The sequence below is a fragment of the Cryptomeria japonica genome, chromosome 11 (assembly GCF_030272615.1).
Source record: "Cryptomeria japonica chromosome 11, Sugi_1.0, whole genome shotgun sequence".
Taxonomy (NCBI): domain Eukaryota; kingdom Viridiplantae; phylum Streptophyta; class Pinopsida; order Cupressales; family Cupressaceae; genus Cryptomeria; species Cryptomeria japonica.
The window spans coordinates 605726158-605742238 of NC_081415.1; positions in this window are offsets into that span (position 1 = coordinate 605726158).

Sequence of the window (16081 nt, forward strand, 5' to 3'; positions counted from 1 at the left end):
CCATAGCTTACTTTCTAAATTTGAATGAGTAAGCAAGGCCCTAGAAGGTGAACTTGGCACAAAGTGGGAGAATGAGTAAAGCCTTGAGTTGTCATTGACTTGTCCCACTACTACCAAGGCATCATCATCAAGTTCCTTTACCACAACTAAATCTGGTGTAAACTCAACCTTTTTCCCATTCCCATAGTGAGTGATTTGGTAGATGGAGAGAAGGTTGGTAGACAAGTTAGGAACATAGAGAACATTCTCAAATGTTCCATCATCCATGTCAACTGAACCTTTCCCTTCAACCTCTACTTGTGTGTCATCACCTATGTAAATGTGAGGTACCTTAGATGGCTCCAATGAAGAAAACTGCTCCTTTGTAGAACCCATGTGATATGAGGCACCCGAGTCAAGTATCCACTGCTGTGAAGAACCTATTGTAGCCACAAATGCTTGCCCTTTTCCCTTAGACTATGAGGAAGAGGAAGGAGATGAATCCTTCTTTGTGTAGGCAGATGGCAAGTTGATGTTGTTTTTCTTAAGAAGATTGGTTAACTCATCAACTTGCTTTGCGTGGCATCGATGCTCATCATGACCATACTTTTTGCAATATGCACAAGTTGGTTTATCCTTCTTAGGTGGTGTCCCCTTCTTGGAAGAGGATGAAAAATCGCCTTGTGATGGAGAGGATGATTGCCCTTTTTCCTAGTGTGGCTTAGACTTAGAGTGCTTCTTCTTCTTGTTGGAATCTTTGCCTTGACTTCCTTGATTTCCTTGATTTGCTACCAAAGCCTTGGACTTTGAAGACTTGAGAAACCCCATGTTCAACAGCTTAGATTTTTCCAATATTAACATTTCTATGAAAGCATCAAATGAAGGCATAACATAAGAACTCCCCACTATCAGATGATGAGTTTGGAAGCTAGACACAAATGCTGCATATTCTGGTGCAAGCTTATCCAACAAGTTGAATATCAATTGAGCATCCTTTTTGTCAATTCCACAATCCTTAAGCTTTGCTCTTAGCTCATTTTCTTTGGTGACATAATCTTGGATTGTATCAAAACTCTTGCGATCCAAATTGGTGAGCTCATTATCAATCTGATAGCCTTTGATTTCATCAACTTGTCCATACAATTTCCAAAACATATCCCAAGCCTCTTTGATTGTTTTACACTTCTCAATGTGAAAAATGAGGTCATCTGATACATACTTGCGTAAAGTTCCAAGAGCCGTGCAATTATTTGTGAGCCATTCTAATTGAGCATTTGGATCAACCTTAGGATTAGGTGGTGATGTTATTGTTCCATCTATGTAGTGTGTGAGACCCTTTTCTATTAATTTACTCCATACTTTAATTTATTAGGACTCATTGCAACAAAAAATGGAAAGAGCACAAAGAGAGGCACAATCACACAAGACACCCCCCCAAATTCACTCAATCAAAGAACCCCCCTCAAAAGTGATGATTTTGGCACTTTATAAGTAGTGCGTATACAATGGGCCACTTGCAAAAAATGGCAAAGTGGACTTCTGATTTACAATTTTACAACTACCTCAATAAAGCCAAAAGAGACTCAAATTGATAATGCAAGAGATCTAACTAAGATCCAAGCAATTTACAAGTACCTAATAGGCCAAATAAGACTAATATCTAAAAGTACAATTTCCACTCAAAATATCTAAAATTTGATCATAGATTATGAAAGTAGATGAACAAATATGCACTTTAAAAAAAAATGGCACCTGAAAAGGAGGTCGTAAGAGCTCAAACGAGGCTTTTGAAGTTGCAGAATTGAGGATTAGATAGGTACAGCTGAGAGAATCTGACAATTCCAAAAACCCTGTGCCCCAAAATTAGAAAATAACCACACCACTACAAAGATCACGAAATTTTAGCCCATTTCAAAAAAAATTGCACCAAAAAAGGAGCAAAAATGAGGAAGATATGGCCTTTCAAAGTTGGACTGCAAAACTGAAAAGCCCAATGGAGAGGGGTCAAATTTTTTTTTAAAAATGCTGATGTGGTGCTGATGTCAGAAATTCACTATGTTAAATTTGACAACTGTATGACCATCACAAAAACTTCACCTCCCTACTGACTGGGTGGGTGACTATGCAAGTCTGCTGACAGAGCGTATGGATTTGACATGGCTATGCAGGGTGTACGGTTTAGCCCACGGGCCAGTGGCCACCTGCCACATGGAAAATATAGGGCCACCTATTTTGGTGGTCGCCAGTGGGGAGGAAGCAGCCGGAGCCGAGGGGGCCGGCGGCTGTCCAGAAGTCGAGGCGGCCGGCAGTGAAAGACTTGGGCGCTGGCAGAGACACAGCAACAAGGATGGCTGGGCACGGCGGCGGCGGGCCGTAGTGGTGGTGGGGTCCCGGCCAGCGGGAGGAGACCTAGGTACTACAGAAAGTACATGGCGTCAATGACGGGTGACAGTATGTGGCAGTGGTGGCAGCGACAATAGGTACGCCTGCAACCTACATACTGCGGGTACGGGGGGGTCTATGGACCCCCAAACACAGCACAACAAAAAACTTTTTATTTAATTTTTTTTTTTTTCTTTGTTTTTCAATTTTTCAAAATTTTTGATTTTTTTCGAAAATTTTTCAGAAAATATGAATTTTTTTTTTTTTTCCAAAAAATTAATAAATGTTTTTCGAAATTTGTATGATACTAGCCAAAATGGGGAAAAAAAATTTCTCACTAAAATAGGTCGACTTTATAGTCAAAATTTATGGAAATGGCCTCCCAGATTCAATGGTGATGTCCAAATCGCTGTATGACGCCCCCAAAAAATGAAGATCCCCAAATCCAAAAATAGGAGCCTTCCACGATGTCTCCAAAAACCAATCAATGAAGCCCCAATAGCTCTGATACCATGTAGGATTTTGCCAAGATCAAGGGCAAAATGAAAAGCATAAAAGAGACAATAGAATGACAAGAACAAACTGTATTCTCATCAATATGCAAATGATCAACTAGATTAACCAATACAATGAATAGAGGCCTGCTTATATAGGCAAGGCCATATGGATGTATGAGCACACAAATATGACATGTGGCTCAATGAGAAACAAGGTTAGGTAAGAAATACTAAGGGTAGGTAGGAGAAATAATATAATATTCCACAAGAGGTGGATGACCCACCGAATGTGGAGTGTAAAAGCAAAATAAGACCACAAAAGGTGGAATTTCTCCTACAAGCTCTATCCCTATGTGCACACTTCCCTAAGTGTCTCAAATCCAAACTACAAAGAGATGCATTATCCTAAGTTAACTTAAGTAAGTGTAATAATATCCAAAATGAATATTTATTTACACCAACAATAGGAAATGCATTTTGTTAAAAACATCACCCTAATGCAACATAAATGATACATGAAAGCTTTGAGATATAATTGAAAAGGAAATAATTTTGAAATCCTAACAATACAATATGACCAAGTGTTATGAATGAAGAGAAGTAACATGAAATGAAAGAAACCCTTATCCGACACATGATTATAGTAAATATATGTGAAAAATAATGTAATCATATGTGAAAGAGAAAGTAAATCCAACTTATTAATTGTCATTAAAAGTCTCCTAATTAATATCTTTAGTTTGTTGGAAAAGAAGATCTAAAATTAGGACCTTTTTATGAAAATTAATTTAAAATTTGAAAGTGCTGAAATTTGAATTTGTTTTTGACCTTAGGAGGTGTTAAAATTAATAAAGTACACCAATTGTCTAGATTTAAGCAAAAGAATATGGTCAATTCTGTCTCCCAAAATTTTGGGGAAAAAGCTATGGACCATTTTGAAAGTGCACACAGTCCGACCAACTTTTTTTGAAATTTTTCAGGGATGATATATATTATGATTTTATTGTAGAATCCCAAAAAACTATTTATTTGGAGATGTCTAGATGGGTCAAATTGGCAGTCAAAGGTCGGAAATAAAAGGATCTTAAAAATTAGGGTTTTATTGTTTAACCACTGAATTTTCAGAATAAAAAGATAGATTTGAATTACAATTTCGAAATAAAAACCAGATTTGATACAAGTAATTAAAAATTTTGTACTTCACAAGCTTAATTTCCTCAAAATGGAAAATTAGGGTTTCGATGCAATTAACCTCTAAAATTTGCAAATAGATCAAAGGTGGAAATGAAAATTTGAAATTCAAATTGCACTTAATCAGATCTAATAATGAGAATTCAAGAATTAATGTGTAAGACATCGGGTTCACTAAATTGTAAAGTGGAAAATTGAACCCTAGTGACTCCCCACCTAGGAGAGAGAAAGGAATTCACTAGGATGATTTTTGCTTGGAGGAACTTTACATTCAAAAGAGGGGCTTGAATCCACTAGATCCAAATCAAAGGGAAACAAGGATGTGAATTCCAAGTGGATTGCAAGGGTTGAAATGTGATTCACCCTCTTTTGTAAATGGCAAAGTTGACTTACTAACTATGTAGGAAAGAGATATAAAATGAGTGAAATGAGGAGTTACCCATTCTAGATCACATTGTAACTTCTGATCTAAGATATTTAGATTGATACAGATTTGCCCTGAAAATTTGGAGAAAAGTTGTTGGGGCTGTGTTGAAAGTGCACACAGTCCTTTGATAAATCTGTGAAATGCAAAGGGATTTTCCACCTTTGTAAATGGAGTCCAAATCTGAAAATATAGTTGCACACCTGCAACCTACACATAGAAAAGAAGGGAAGAAGGGTTGTGGATAGGGGTTTGCCTCAGTCAAACCTCGGTTCAAGAATCAACCTTGAAAGAAAGTAATTGCAAATGCTTGAATGTAAAGAATGGAAACATATACCTTGTAGATCTACAATATGTTGATGATGATTGCTTTGATTCTTGAATGAAATCACAAGTGTTGCATGAAATGGCATGTAACATGACAAAACCCTAACAAACACATATGCTTGCAAATTAATGTTGTAATATTTCTCCAAGGGATGAATGAAGAAGACTTGAATGCTTGAATACTTGATGATAATAATTAATACCTTCTACTTAAATTCCTATATTGTATTCCAATATCCCCTTGTTGTTGTCAAATAAGGGATTTGAATCTCCTTTTATACATGCCTAGAGAATTAATTTTTATCCACTGAAGGCCGACAAAGAAGAATAAAAACCCTGAAGAACAAATTATGCAAAAGGGATCAGGCAGACCCATCTTAGGGCCACCCTAAGAGGTGGGGACAGGGATGTCACGCCCCTATCCTACCCTATCTTTGGGCTTGGACAGGGTCCTAAGACTATCTCATGGCTCAAAAAGGAAGGTTTCTTGGGGCAAGATGTAGAGAGAGATCTAAGTTTGGGAAAGAAGATGATGTCACCAAGGTGAGGGGCTAGTGTAGGGCACCTAGCACTCCAAGAATGTAAGCTTTGATTTTCTTTTATTTTGTGTATTAGTGTGTGATGTAATAATGGACCAACCATTGAGGACTCATTAGAGCCATGGTTGAGTTGTCCAAATTTTGGTTTGAGCTAATTGTGCTCAGGATGTTGTTAACCTGAGAAGTGAGTTTCTTAGTTGAGTCATAGGAAAAATACTCTAGAATGAATGTATTCATGGATTAGGAGTCAATTTAGTTGTGTTTATGTCTTTTAAGGTGTTTTAGGACCTTCAAGAGTCCTAGAATCCAATAGAATGCAAAATTGCATCCTAGAGCAAAAGTTGTCAAAAGTTGCTGAGCAACATTCTGCAATTTCTTGCAAAAGTAGTTATTTTTGGTTATGGGCATTAGGTAGTTGGTTTAACCAACTAAACTAGTGGATATAAGAAAAATTTCACTTCATTGTACGGGTTGGAGGATTGGAAATGCAAGAGCATGTTTTTGGTTTGTGAAACAATCCTCCTACACAAACTACTGGTTTTTCATTGCTTGTACAGTCCAGTACGGACTAGATGGTGTAAACTCATTGCCAAATTTGTATGTTCACTATATTTTCCTTCAATAAGGTTGATTTTCAGGTTTGATTGTTCCAGGTTGTGAAGATTTCTATCGTTCTTTGCAACTAGGATCAAAACCCTTGCAAGTAGGGTTTAAGAGCAAGAAATGGCTCTAGGCTAGGCATTCTTTGATGGCACTTGTTGAAATCATTAAGGATGATAGGTTAGGGTCTATACATAGTTTTTTAATAGGGCATGTGATGTTTCAAGTCCATGAGGAGGAGAAACAATGAAGACCTAGGCTCACCGTTGGGAGTAGGTGAGTTAGGACAGTAAGCATAGTGCAATTTGTGGGTACTTGGAGATTGATGCAAGCCCAAGTGGCATATGTATGAAAATTCCTCAGAGTGTACTTGAAGGTTCCCAAGTTTTTTAGACAAATATTTTTCACCAGTGAAAGGCTCTAGACCAAGTTTGTCAATCCACCGGTTAAGCCTAAAATCCCACAAAATAGTGCAGCATTGGAAACCACACTTGTATAGATAACCCAGATGTAATTTTCCATTATTGTCTACAAATTCCAAATGGGTATCCAAATCTATGATTTATTCTTAGTATTTTTTGGGACTTTTGCAAATTAAACCCCAAAAACTGCTTAAGGAGGGCTAATGCAGTTAGGCCTATTTAGGTGTCGGTAGAGACCTAGAAGGCTTGAGAAACTATGGTGATGGAGTTGGTGAGTCTTAAACTTAAAAACACAATAAATACACCTTATTAATGCATTGGGAAACCAAAAGAAGAGTTGGTGTGTTAAGATCCTAGTAGGAGTGGTTGGAGCCCAAGAGAGGTGAGAGTGAGTAGATGAGGTGACAACCTCAAGTGGTGGAGTTGATTGTCCAAAAACCATTAGCTATACCTAGGAGGCAAGTCAAGAAGGTTCAAACCTTGGAGGTCTCATTTTCTTAACCCTTACCAAGTGCCATAGGAAGGACTTGAGTAGTTGTAGGGTTGAGTAGGACAAGGCATTCGAGAAGGTGAAACAAACAAAGCTCCAAGACTCTCTGCATCAAGACCTCAAATGTGGTTAAAATTGCTAAGGTAACAATTTTATGACACTAAAATTATGTATTTGAGTGTGGTGGTGTGTGGATGAGTGTGAGTGTGTATGTGCATTGAATGTATATATCTTTTGAAGGCAGAGAAAAAGTGTGAAGAAGAAAGTTGTTTTGTGCTTCAATTGGACTGAACTAGGCATTAAGGAGATGCTATTTTCTCAGTTCATAATTTATGAAAGTGATCTATGATTGTTTGTATAGGTAGTGAGCTCTAGGTAGTGTGCCTAAATGCATGTACATTCCCCATTGTAATACTTCTAATAGAGTATACCTATATTGTCAATGTATCCCCACCATGGCTTTTCCCCTAACAGGGTTTTCCATGTACAAAAATCTTGGTGTTATGTGTGGTCATGATGTGTTGTTTATTTATGCTTTCATGTTTAATTATCAAATCTAAGAATAAGTTTAAGTAGAGTGTTTTTTGTGACAATTGATTCACCCCCCCTCTCAGTTGTCTACCCTATTTCCATCACATCAAACTTCTTGAATTTCATGAACTTTCTCTTATCTTCAGTCATGTGACTTGAACATCCATCATCAATGATCCATAGTCTTCTTTTGAGCATGCAATACAATCTAAGCCATCATGGATTTCTCATTTCTTTATCCTTCTAGTTTCTTCTTCCAAACCTTTTTCATTTCACTTCTCTAATTTACTAAGGTAATTTCTTTTACATCTATTATATGAGGAATCACAAAGTTTCTTCTACATTTTCTTACAATATGCCCAAAATTATTGCATTTATGATAGATAATATTGAAATCAAACAATGGAGAAAAAACATTGATGATAACAAAGTTATTTTTTCTTGTCATTAACTTTCTACTATTCATAGCCTTATGACTAAATTGATTGCAATTAAAATTGTAATAAGAAATGAATAATTAAACTTGGTATCATATTCTTGTCCTCTTGATTCTTTCCTTTTCGATCTCTTACTCTATCTGTAGAATTGAATGAAACAATCATCAACTATTTTTCTTTCTTTGGTTACCACAACTTGATTAGATTATGAAATTTTGGAGTCATTCTCTTCTAAACACTCACCAACTAATTTCTACTACGCCACCTTATTCCTATGTGTTTCATTGATTCCAATTTCATTCTTGATATGTGGCAATCTTTGAATTTCTATGATCTGATCCAAGATCTTAGTGTCTTTCCAAAACTTTGAAACTTCAACTAACTATTTTCTATTTAAAATATCACAAAAGTTGTGAAACACCTAGTTTTTACCCAAAAAAAATGTAGTAATAAGTTATACTACAAGATAGGTGTTTAGGAGAAAAATTGCATTGTGTCATCCTCACTAGTTTGATTTCATTAGAATGGAGTTGGGAATTTTTCATTTTTATGTTAAAATATCAAAGAGAGGCTCCATATTTAGTCTAAAAGAATCTTTCCTTTTTTGGCAAAGGAACTTGACGACTAGTTTTAAAGGAAATGATTTGGGCCTTACTCTTGTAAGCCCCACTAATATGTATTGAAATGGGATCCTAGGAATAACGATGCAAACTAAGATCTCAAATCTATATTACAGAATATTAGAAAATTAATAGGTTTACCTACAGTCTTTAAAGGAGAGATAAGAACATAAATTTTATTCCTTTGTTGCAATGGAATTGAGATTTGTGAAGTGTGTGTTTAAGACCTAGGTTTAATGATTGAAAATGAAAGTTTCATCAATAACAGAAAATTAAAAAAATATGAACAAACACAATAAGCCCAATCTACAAAAAAGTTACAAAGAGGAACCTAGAGCTACAAACTAGACCTAAATTATCAAACTAGTGTGTTGGTTGCCCTAGTCTAAGGTGCCTATAACTAAAAGAAAGGACAAAAAATGTAGTCAAGAGGTCATTTCGATCTGTCTCCTAAAAACCCAACCAAAAAGTGGTAGACACATGTCTTAAGTTCCCTAGCCCAAGACTTTTCCCCTTTTTTAAACCTGGGAATGTTTTTCACTATTTTCTCTAATCATATGTGACTTTTTTGTAGTAGGATCTCCCAGTCTAGTACCTACGTATTGTACCCTAACTAATAATATTATACTAGTTTCTCCTCCTATCTCTACATATCCTACCTTTGAGCCCACCTTGCTTAATCAATTTGTCCTCTTGTCTACCTATGTCCCCTCCACTTAATCCTATTCTTCAACTCTACCTAGCACACCATCTTCACTCATGGTCCAACCTCCTCAAGTGATCTCTCATAATCTATAATACTAGCACCATCAACCACATTAATATCACGCATCATAAAATCCATCCATCCCTTCATCCTTTACCTCTACCTATGGCTCCCAAGGTAATACTAGAGATTACTAGAAATATCCATAACCACATCTCATTTGAGCTTCATTCCCCATTATGGAATCTCCTAATATAGATGCAAAAATATACTGGGTTCCCTTTGGATGCCCTTTCAAATCCTTAATTATTATGGCACCCTATCTAGTCTATACCACTCAATAAGATCTTCCCATCGAAAAATCATATCACTTTTTAATACTCTCCTAATGAAAACTACTTCATCTTCCATTTCTTCACCTCTATATATGACCAATTTATACTCAAATGGGTTATTATGGATCCCTCACTTCCCTCTAGGTCTCACACTACTATATTCTCAAAGGCCCATACCTACAATAGTGATATTGCTAAGTTATCCAACCGCCCATGTATACCAAGCGGAGATCCTTATATAATTACACTAGCACACAAGGGCTCCAAGAAAATTCATTTCCCTATAGTTCTATGATGAATTCTACCAACCCTATATAAAAAATCTCCTTGTCCTTTTTAGTAGCAAGATGATACCAACAAGACCTAGATAAGTGGTGAGCCTTTTAATTGCAATTGAAGTTTGAGAGTAGTCACAAGTCTCCACAACTCAGGGATTTCTATCCATGCTAAGGAATATTGCATTGACCTATCAAACCAAGGTTCATATAACTTGAAATGGGTCAGCACTGTATGTGCATTACAAAGTTGTGCTAGGTTGCTACTCTATGTTGACCATAAAAACTATAGTAAAGGAGAGTGCAAGAAAAAAACTATTCAAAACAACTATAATTGATAAATAAATGTCAAAGAAAGAATAGGTACAATGAAAATACAATATTATACTGAATTAATTCCAATCTATAGTAAGTAAATTAAAATATCCATTAACTGTTGCTTAGACTATTGACTCTTATTTGGCTAATAATTGCCACAAGAAAATAGAGTGAATGATATAACCATTTATTAATTTGAATTCAAAAGATCTATCTAAATTGAAAGCATGAAATGGAACTAATTAAACTAGAAACTAAACTAAGAATAGCTTTACCTAAAGTGGGTCCCCTTGGTAAGTACTCCTTATGAGATTATAGAATTACACAACTAATTCAGAAATGCATTGTATTTCATTCATTATGGGTTTGTGTGCCTTGCTTGCCAAATAGAGATACTATAGTAATCAAAGTGTCATTAACCTTTTTTGGTCATGCTAGGACTCATTTATACATTCAAACCTACGATTATTCCTCTAGCTAACTACTGCTTGATTTCTGAATCTATGGAGAGGTTTATTGAATATATAAAGGAAACATAAATTGAGGAAGAGTCTTATTAGGATTGAAATTCATAAAAACTTCAAGACATGAATGTCCACTTGAATAATTACATAAAATTAATGAATTACATTCTCTTAGGTGGTTAGGAACGTTGTGGAAGAGGTCCACATGCGAGTGTCAATCATGGATAGCTCAGAACACCTAGAACTGATTTTTACTGGTTCAAAGATAACTCTGCCCTTAATTGTAGGAACTCACATAGTGCATGGTTACAAGAATAGTTGCTTCTGATCTGAGTGAAGTGGTGCATATCAAGTTAGTACATACAACATTTCAAAACTATACCAATCATCCATTCTCATCCATAACATGATATACAATTATAAGCATATATGTGTATTATACTTAGACCCATTAAATAGACATATCAAAAGTGCTCATATGAAGGCTTAATAGTATGATAGTTCAAACTATGACTAAAGGTTGCAATGTTTATGCCATAAAACTTAACTAAATATTATGATGTAGCTTATAAAAGGAGAAAAAAACAAGGACCTATCATCCTCCCCTACCAATTTAACTTCTTGATTTTTTCAAAGTAGACCCCAATAACTGATTTTGTGTAAGAGTCATTTCCCTAAATTATGAATTAACAATAATAAATAAATTTTGTGGTAATACATTCCAATAGAATCTATTGGATCATGCAATCTCGTGCCATCTTGGTTCTTTTTCCTCCTTGTTGTACTTCTCAATCTCTCTCTAGTTTGGTATAGGCCATAAAAGTAGTGGGGACTGGAAAAGTAGCATCCACCTCAAAATCTATGATTTAGCTACATCTATGCAATTTATGGCTCTCTGGATGGATGCATGGTAATTGTATAAGGAATGGGTCTCTTTCTTCTTTAACTCATATGTGAGTTCCTGCTAACATTGTATAATAAATTCTAGTATGTCACTACCCAGTGCATGAATCATGTTGTCATATGTTGCATAAACTTCTAACCAGGATGCTAATTAGTTATTGAACAACATGTCTACTAGTCAGTAATGCCCAATCATTCATGATAGTATTTATATCATTATATTCACCCCTAAGAGACAAGGTAGTTGTTCTTTCAAATTCTCTATAAGTGACTATTTTCCTTTCCCTATTGTTCTCATGCTTCATATAACAGAAAAAGGCCCTTAATTGAATGTCCCCAACATATAGGGGGTATTCCAATTAGTGTTGTATATCACAACAAAGTTCTGCAAATAAAACTCACATAACACATTTTTTAATTCTGGGGTGGATGACTAAAAAAGATGAAATAATTATTTGGGAGAGACAAGAGAACAAGAAAAATATAGATACAAATGCATAAACTAAACACAAAGAAACTATTCTCTAAGGAACAATGTATAAACCCTTATTAGGGGTCTACAGTTCATTATTTGAGGAACCACGACAGCCATGGTATCCACCTTACCTCTTAGTCTTACAATCTTTGTCTCTTTCTCTTGCAACTTATTTTCCATTGTTTCCTACAACTTTTCTTTTTTATTTCATCAATTCCTTCTCACATATATGCAATTATTTGTGTTCATTATTTCAATATAATGGATGGCCAAGATAGTCTAGAAGAAATATGAGGCACCTAGGTATCAGCGGCAGTTTCCACTACTTGATTAGTTACTTGTGTAGAGTCTTGACCCAATTACAGCCTATGTCTCTTTGGTGTCCATCTCTTATAGCCTATCCAAGTTAGTATCATTAGGTTTTTTAGTTTCTTCTACCTCGGTCTCCTGCTCCTCAACATCAAGCACCTCAATTTCTTATTCATCCTCTATCTTTCCTGCTACATCCTCTATTTTCTCTACCACAATTTTCTCTCCATTTCTTCTATTAATACTTCATGTTGTAGTGCCCCTCCTTGATTCAACAATTATGATAGGATGTGATAGATACTTATGGATTTGTTCATGTTCCTAATGCTCCTTGCTTCTTGTTTCATTCTTTATAATTGATATTCACTTTGACATTAGTGGATTCATTATGGTTACTATGATGTTGTTGATTATATGGTCCAGTTTAATTATTGAATTTAGGTATAGGATTAGCTTTGTGATTATTCAATAATTAGGAGATGTGGTTCATTTTTATTTCTTATGATGATTTATCTTATGCTAACCCTAATTTGGTTTCTACGTTAGATGTAAATGATGTTGATGCAATTTATTATGTTATGTCTTTATTATGATGTCTTTCTATGGTGAATGCAAAATGGATGATGTCACATGACTCGTCATTGAGCGGGGTGTGATGTTGCAATTCTCTTTCACTTGCTTGTATATATATATATATATAGACATTTGGTGTTATGCAAGATGCAAGTACTAAATGAAGAGGGGAAAAGACTATTGAGGTGGATTAGATAGCAAATATGCAAATCAAACATATAATCATATGAAATTGAAAGACATATTTTGAAATGCTCAAAATAAGAATGAAATGCATATACCTCATGAATCTTATAACTTCTCCTTTAGATGATGCTCCACTTGATGTGCTCCTCTTGTTTGCTTGATGTGGATTTCTCTCCAATGTTGTGCACAATATGAAATGGATTTTGGAGGATGATATGGATAAGGTGATTAAGTGTGGATGAGATATGATTTTGACATGGTAAGGTTGATAAGATGAATTTCCTAGGCTCAAAAGGGCTGAATAAGATTACTAAGCTTGGAGATGATGAATGAAGGGATGGAGTCCTCAATTTATAGGAAGAGGAGAGGAAGAATGAATGGTTAGGATGGATCCAAGATGAAGGGCTCGGATTGCTTGTGAGCTCACACAAGGTCCAAGAGAGGGTGTGGAGACCAAGAGATATGCCTTAAAGGCATTTCTTGTCTCCACACTCCACAAGGTGCATTGGGAAGACTCCCCAAGGTACCTTGAGAAGAGAAAGGTGCATTGGGAAGACTTCCCAATGTGACTTGAGAGGAGCAAGGGATGTGACATTCCTTGAAGAATGGAGAGGAGGAATTAAAAATTCTCCAAAAAGGGATAATCATGGGGATTAGAGGAAGAAGAAGGAATTAAAAATTCATTGGGAGAGGAGATGCCTAGAGGATTGTGAGTGTAGATGTCTAAAAATGGTCAATGCTTGCGGAATCATATTTTAACATTGACGCATTGCCTCATTTTAGGGTTTTTGCATCACATTAACATCTCTTCTATGTTGTGTACTTTGTCTTTATCATTTGCGAGCATTGAGTCCTTCTACATTCTTCATTTGTCTCACTTTCAAATTTGGTCTTGCCAATAACAATCTTCCGTAATGATTTTGGTCGATCTTATCCTGTCGCATCAATGTGCATATTCATTTGTAATCATTTTGGACATCGTCAATCCTAATTAGGGTTTTGTCCTCTTATCAATCTTGTCATCTGGTGATTTATTTGTCTTCGATCCTTGTCATTTTCAATCTTGTCATTTTGTGATCGATTTTTCATCGATCATTGTCATGTTCAATCTTGTCATTTTCTGATCGATTTGTCATCGATCATTATCATTGTCAATCTCATCAATTTTGTGATCGGTTTGACATTGATCATCGTCCTTCTCAATCATGTCAATTTGGATTGATTAGTCATTGTTCCTCGTCAATTGGCACATTTATCAGCATTGGTCTTTTATCAAGTCAGAATCATGATCAAATTGACTCTACATCAATTATCTTTTGTCAAGACCTAATTGTCGTCCTTGCATTTCTAATTCATCTTCTAGGGTTTTATGATTTATTCATTTAATCTTGTTTGTCATTCTCCCTCTAGGTTAAATAATTTATTTATTTATCCTAAGTCTTCTTGTCACAATTAAATGTTTATTTAATTGGCTAACTAATTCCTCCCTCTTTGTGAATTAATTAATAAATGAAAAATTGTTAATGAATTCACTTAATTCCTAATTTCCTCATTTTCTAATTTCCTAATTTCTAATTCATCTAATTTTCAATTTTCTCCTATATTTCTCCTAATTTCATGGGAATGACATAGCAAATTTGTCATAATTGTCAATCAATCAATTTTGACATAGCAATTTGTCAAAATTGTCAATCAATCAATTTCACATAGAAAGTGTCAATTTTTCATAATTTGTCATATTTGTCATTCTTGATTTGAAATTTCCATTCAAATCAAATTCATGCTAATCTTGTCTTTTCTCCAATTTGTCTATAAATTGGATGAATTTCTTCAATCAGGAGGTCGAATCAATCACGCTTCTAGTACCCTTATGTTGTCGTCTTGTCTTGTCAATTTTGCTTTCATCTCATGCTTATGCACTTGAAGGTGAGATCCACAAAACAAAAGCTATTTGAAGGAGAAAGAAGGAAAATGGAGCCACATGAAGGAGACATCTACATTTGGTTTGCTTAGTTTTCATTTTGAATGTCTTGTTTTCATGTTTTCATTGAGTGTAATTAGGATTGGTCATTGCAATTGAGTTTTCATGATTGAACTAGACTAATGTTAACATTGCTTTGATGATTTCCACATTTCCTAGCTACATTAATTGGTGAACCTGATGTGAACTAACCCCCTAACCATGCTTTTGAGTGCTTTTGAGCTGATTTGTAGGTGAAAAACCCAAGAAACAGGGTAATTCAGGGCTTTCTGAGCACTTTTGCCCCTGTGTAGGAGCAATTTGCGCCTGTGTCAAGTGATTTGCGCCTATGTCAAGGACTTTTGCACCTGTTTCAAAGGGATCTACGCCTGTGTTACTTCATTATGCACCTATGTTACAACAATTTGTGCCTGTGTAAGGCCAGAAACAGAGGTAAAAAGCAGTGTTTTTACTTGCAAATTACTTTGTTTTGCATTCTGTTTCTGCATTTTGGTTTTTCTTTGGTACTGATTCTTGATGTAGCACCTTGGCATTACGCATGGCAAAGACAAAAATGAAACTACTAACAAATTTTATGCAGGTTCGCTAGTCAAAGACCAAACAAATCAAACTTCTAACTTGGTGATTTTGCAGGTTGCCTTGTATCTCAACTGAACTTTTGTGTTTGTAATTTGTAATTAGGCACCTAGTATGATTGCTAAGTAGGATGGAATGAACATGTGTTTTCTTTGATTGTCAAGTTTTACATTGGAGTAGGAGAGTATGCTCTCATCCTTCTTAGGGTGATCAAAAATCTAGATCTTTGATACCATTCTCATGGCTCGGATTGTTTGTTACCTTTAGAGGGCCTACCTTCCCGACCATTTGCTTTCTTTTGCAAGCAAGTGATAATCGTGAGAAGGGAACAACCCAAAGTGAGTACAACTAGAATACCTTGGCATTCTAACTCACTATAAATAAATACCTGATGGGCGAAAGCTTTGAAGGAAGGGTTATGTGGGAAATGTAGTTACTTGGGAAGTGATGACCCTTGGACTCTTTCTCATATCAACATCTAAGTAGGGCCTCATGGTCTAAATTGTGCTTGTGCAACTACATTTTTTTGGTATCTTGGTGG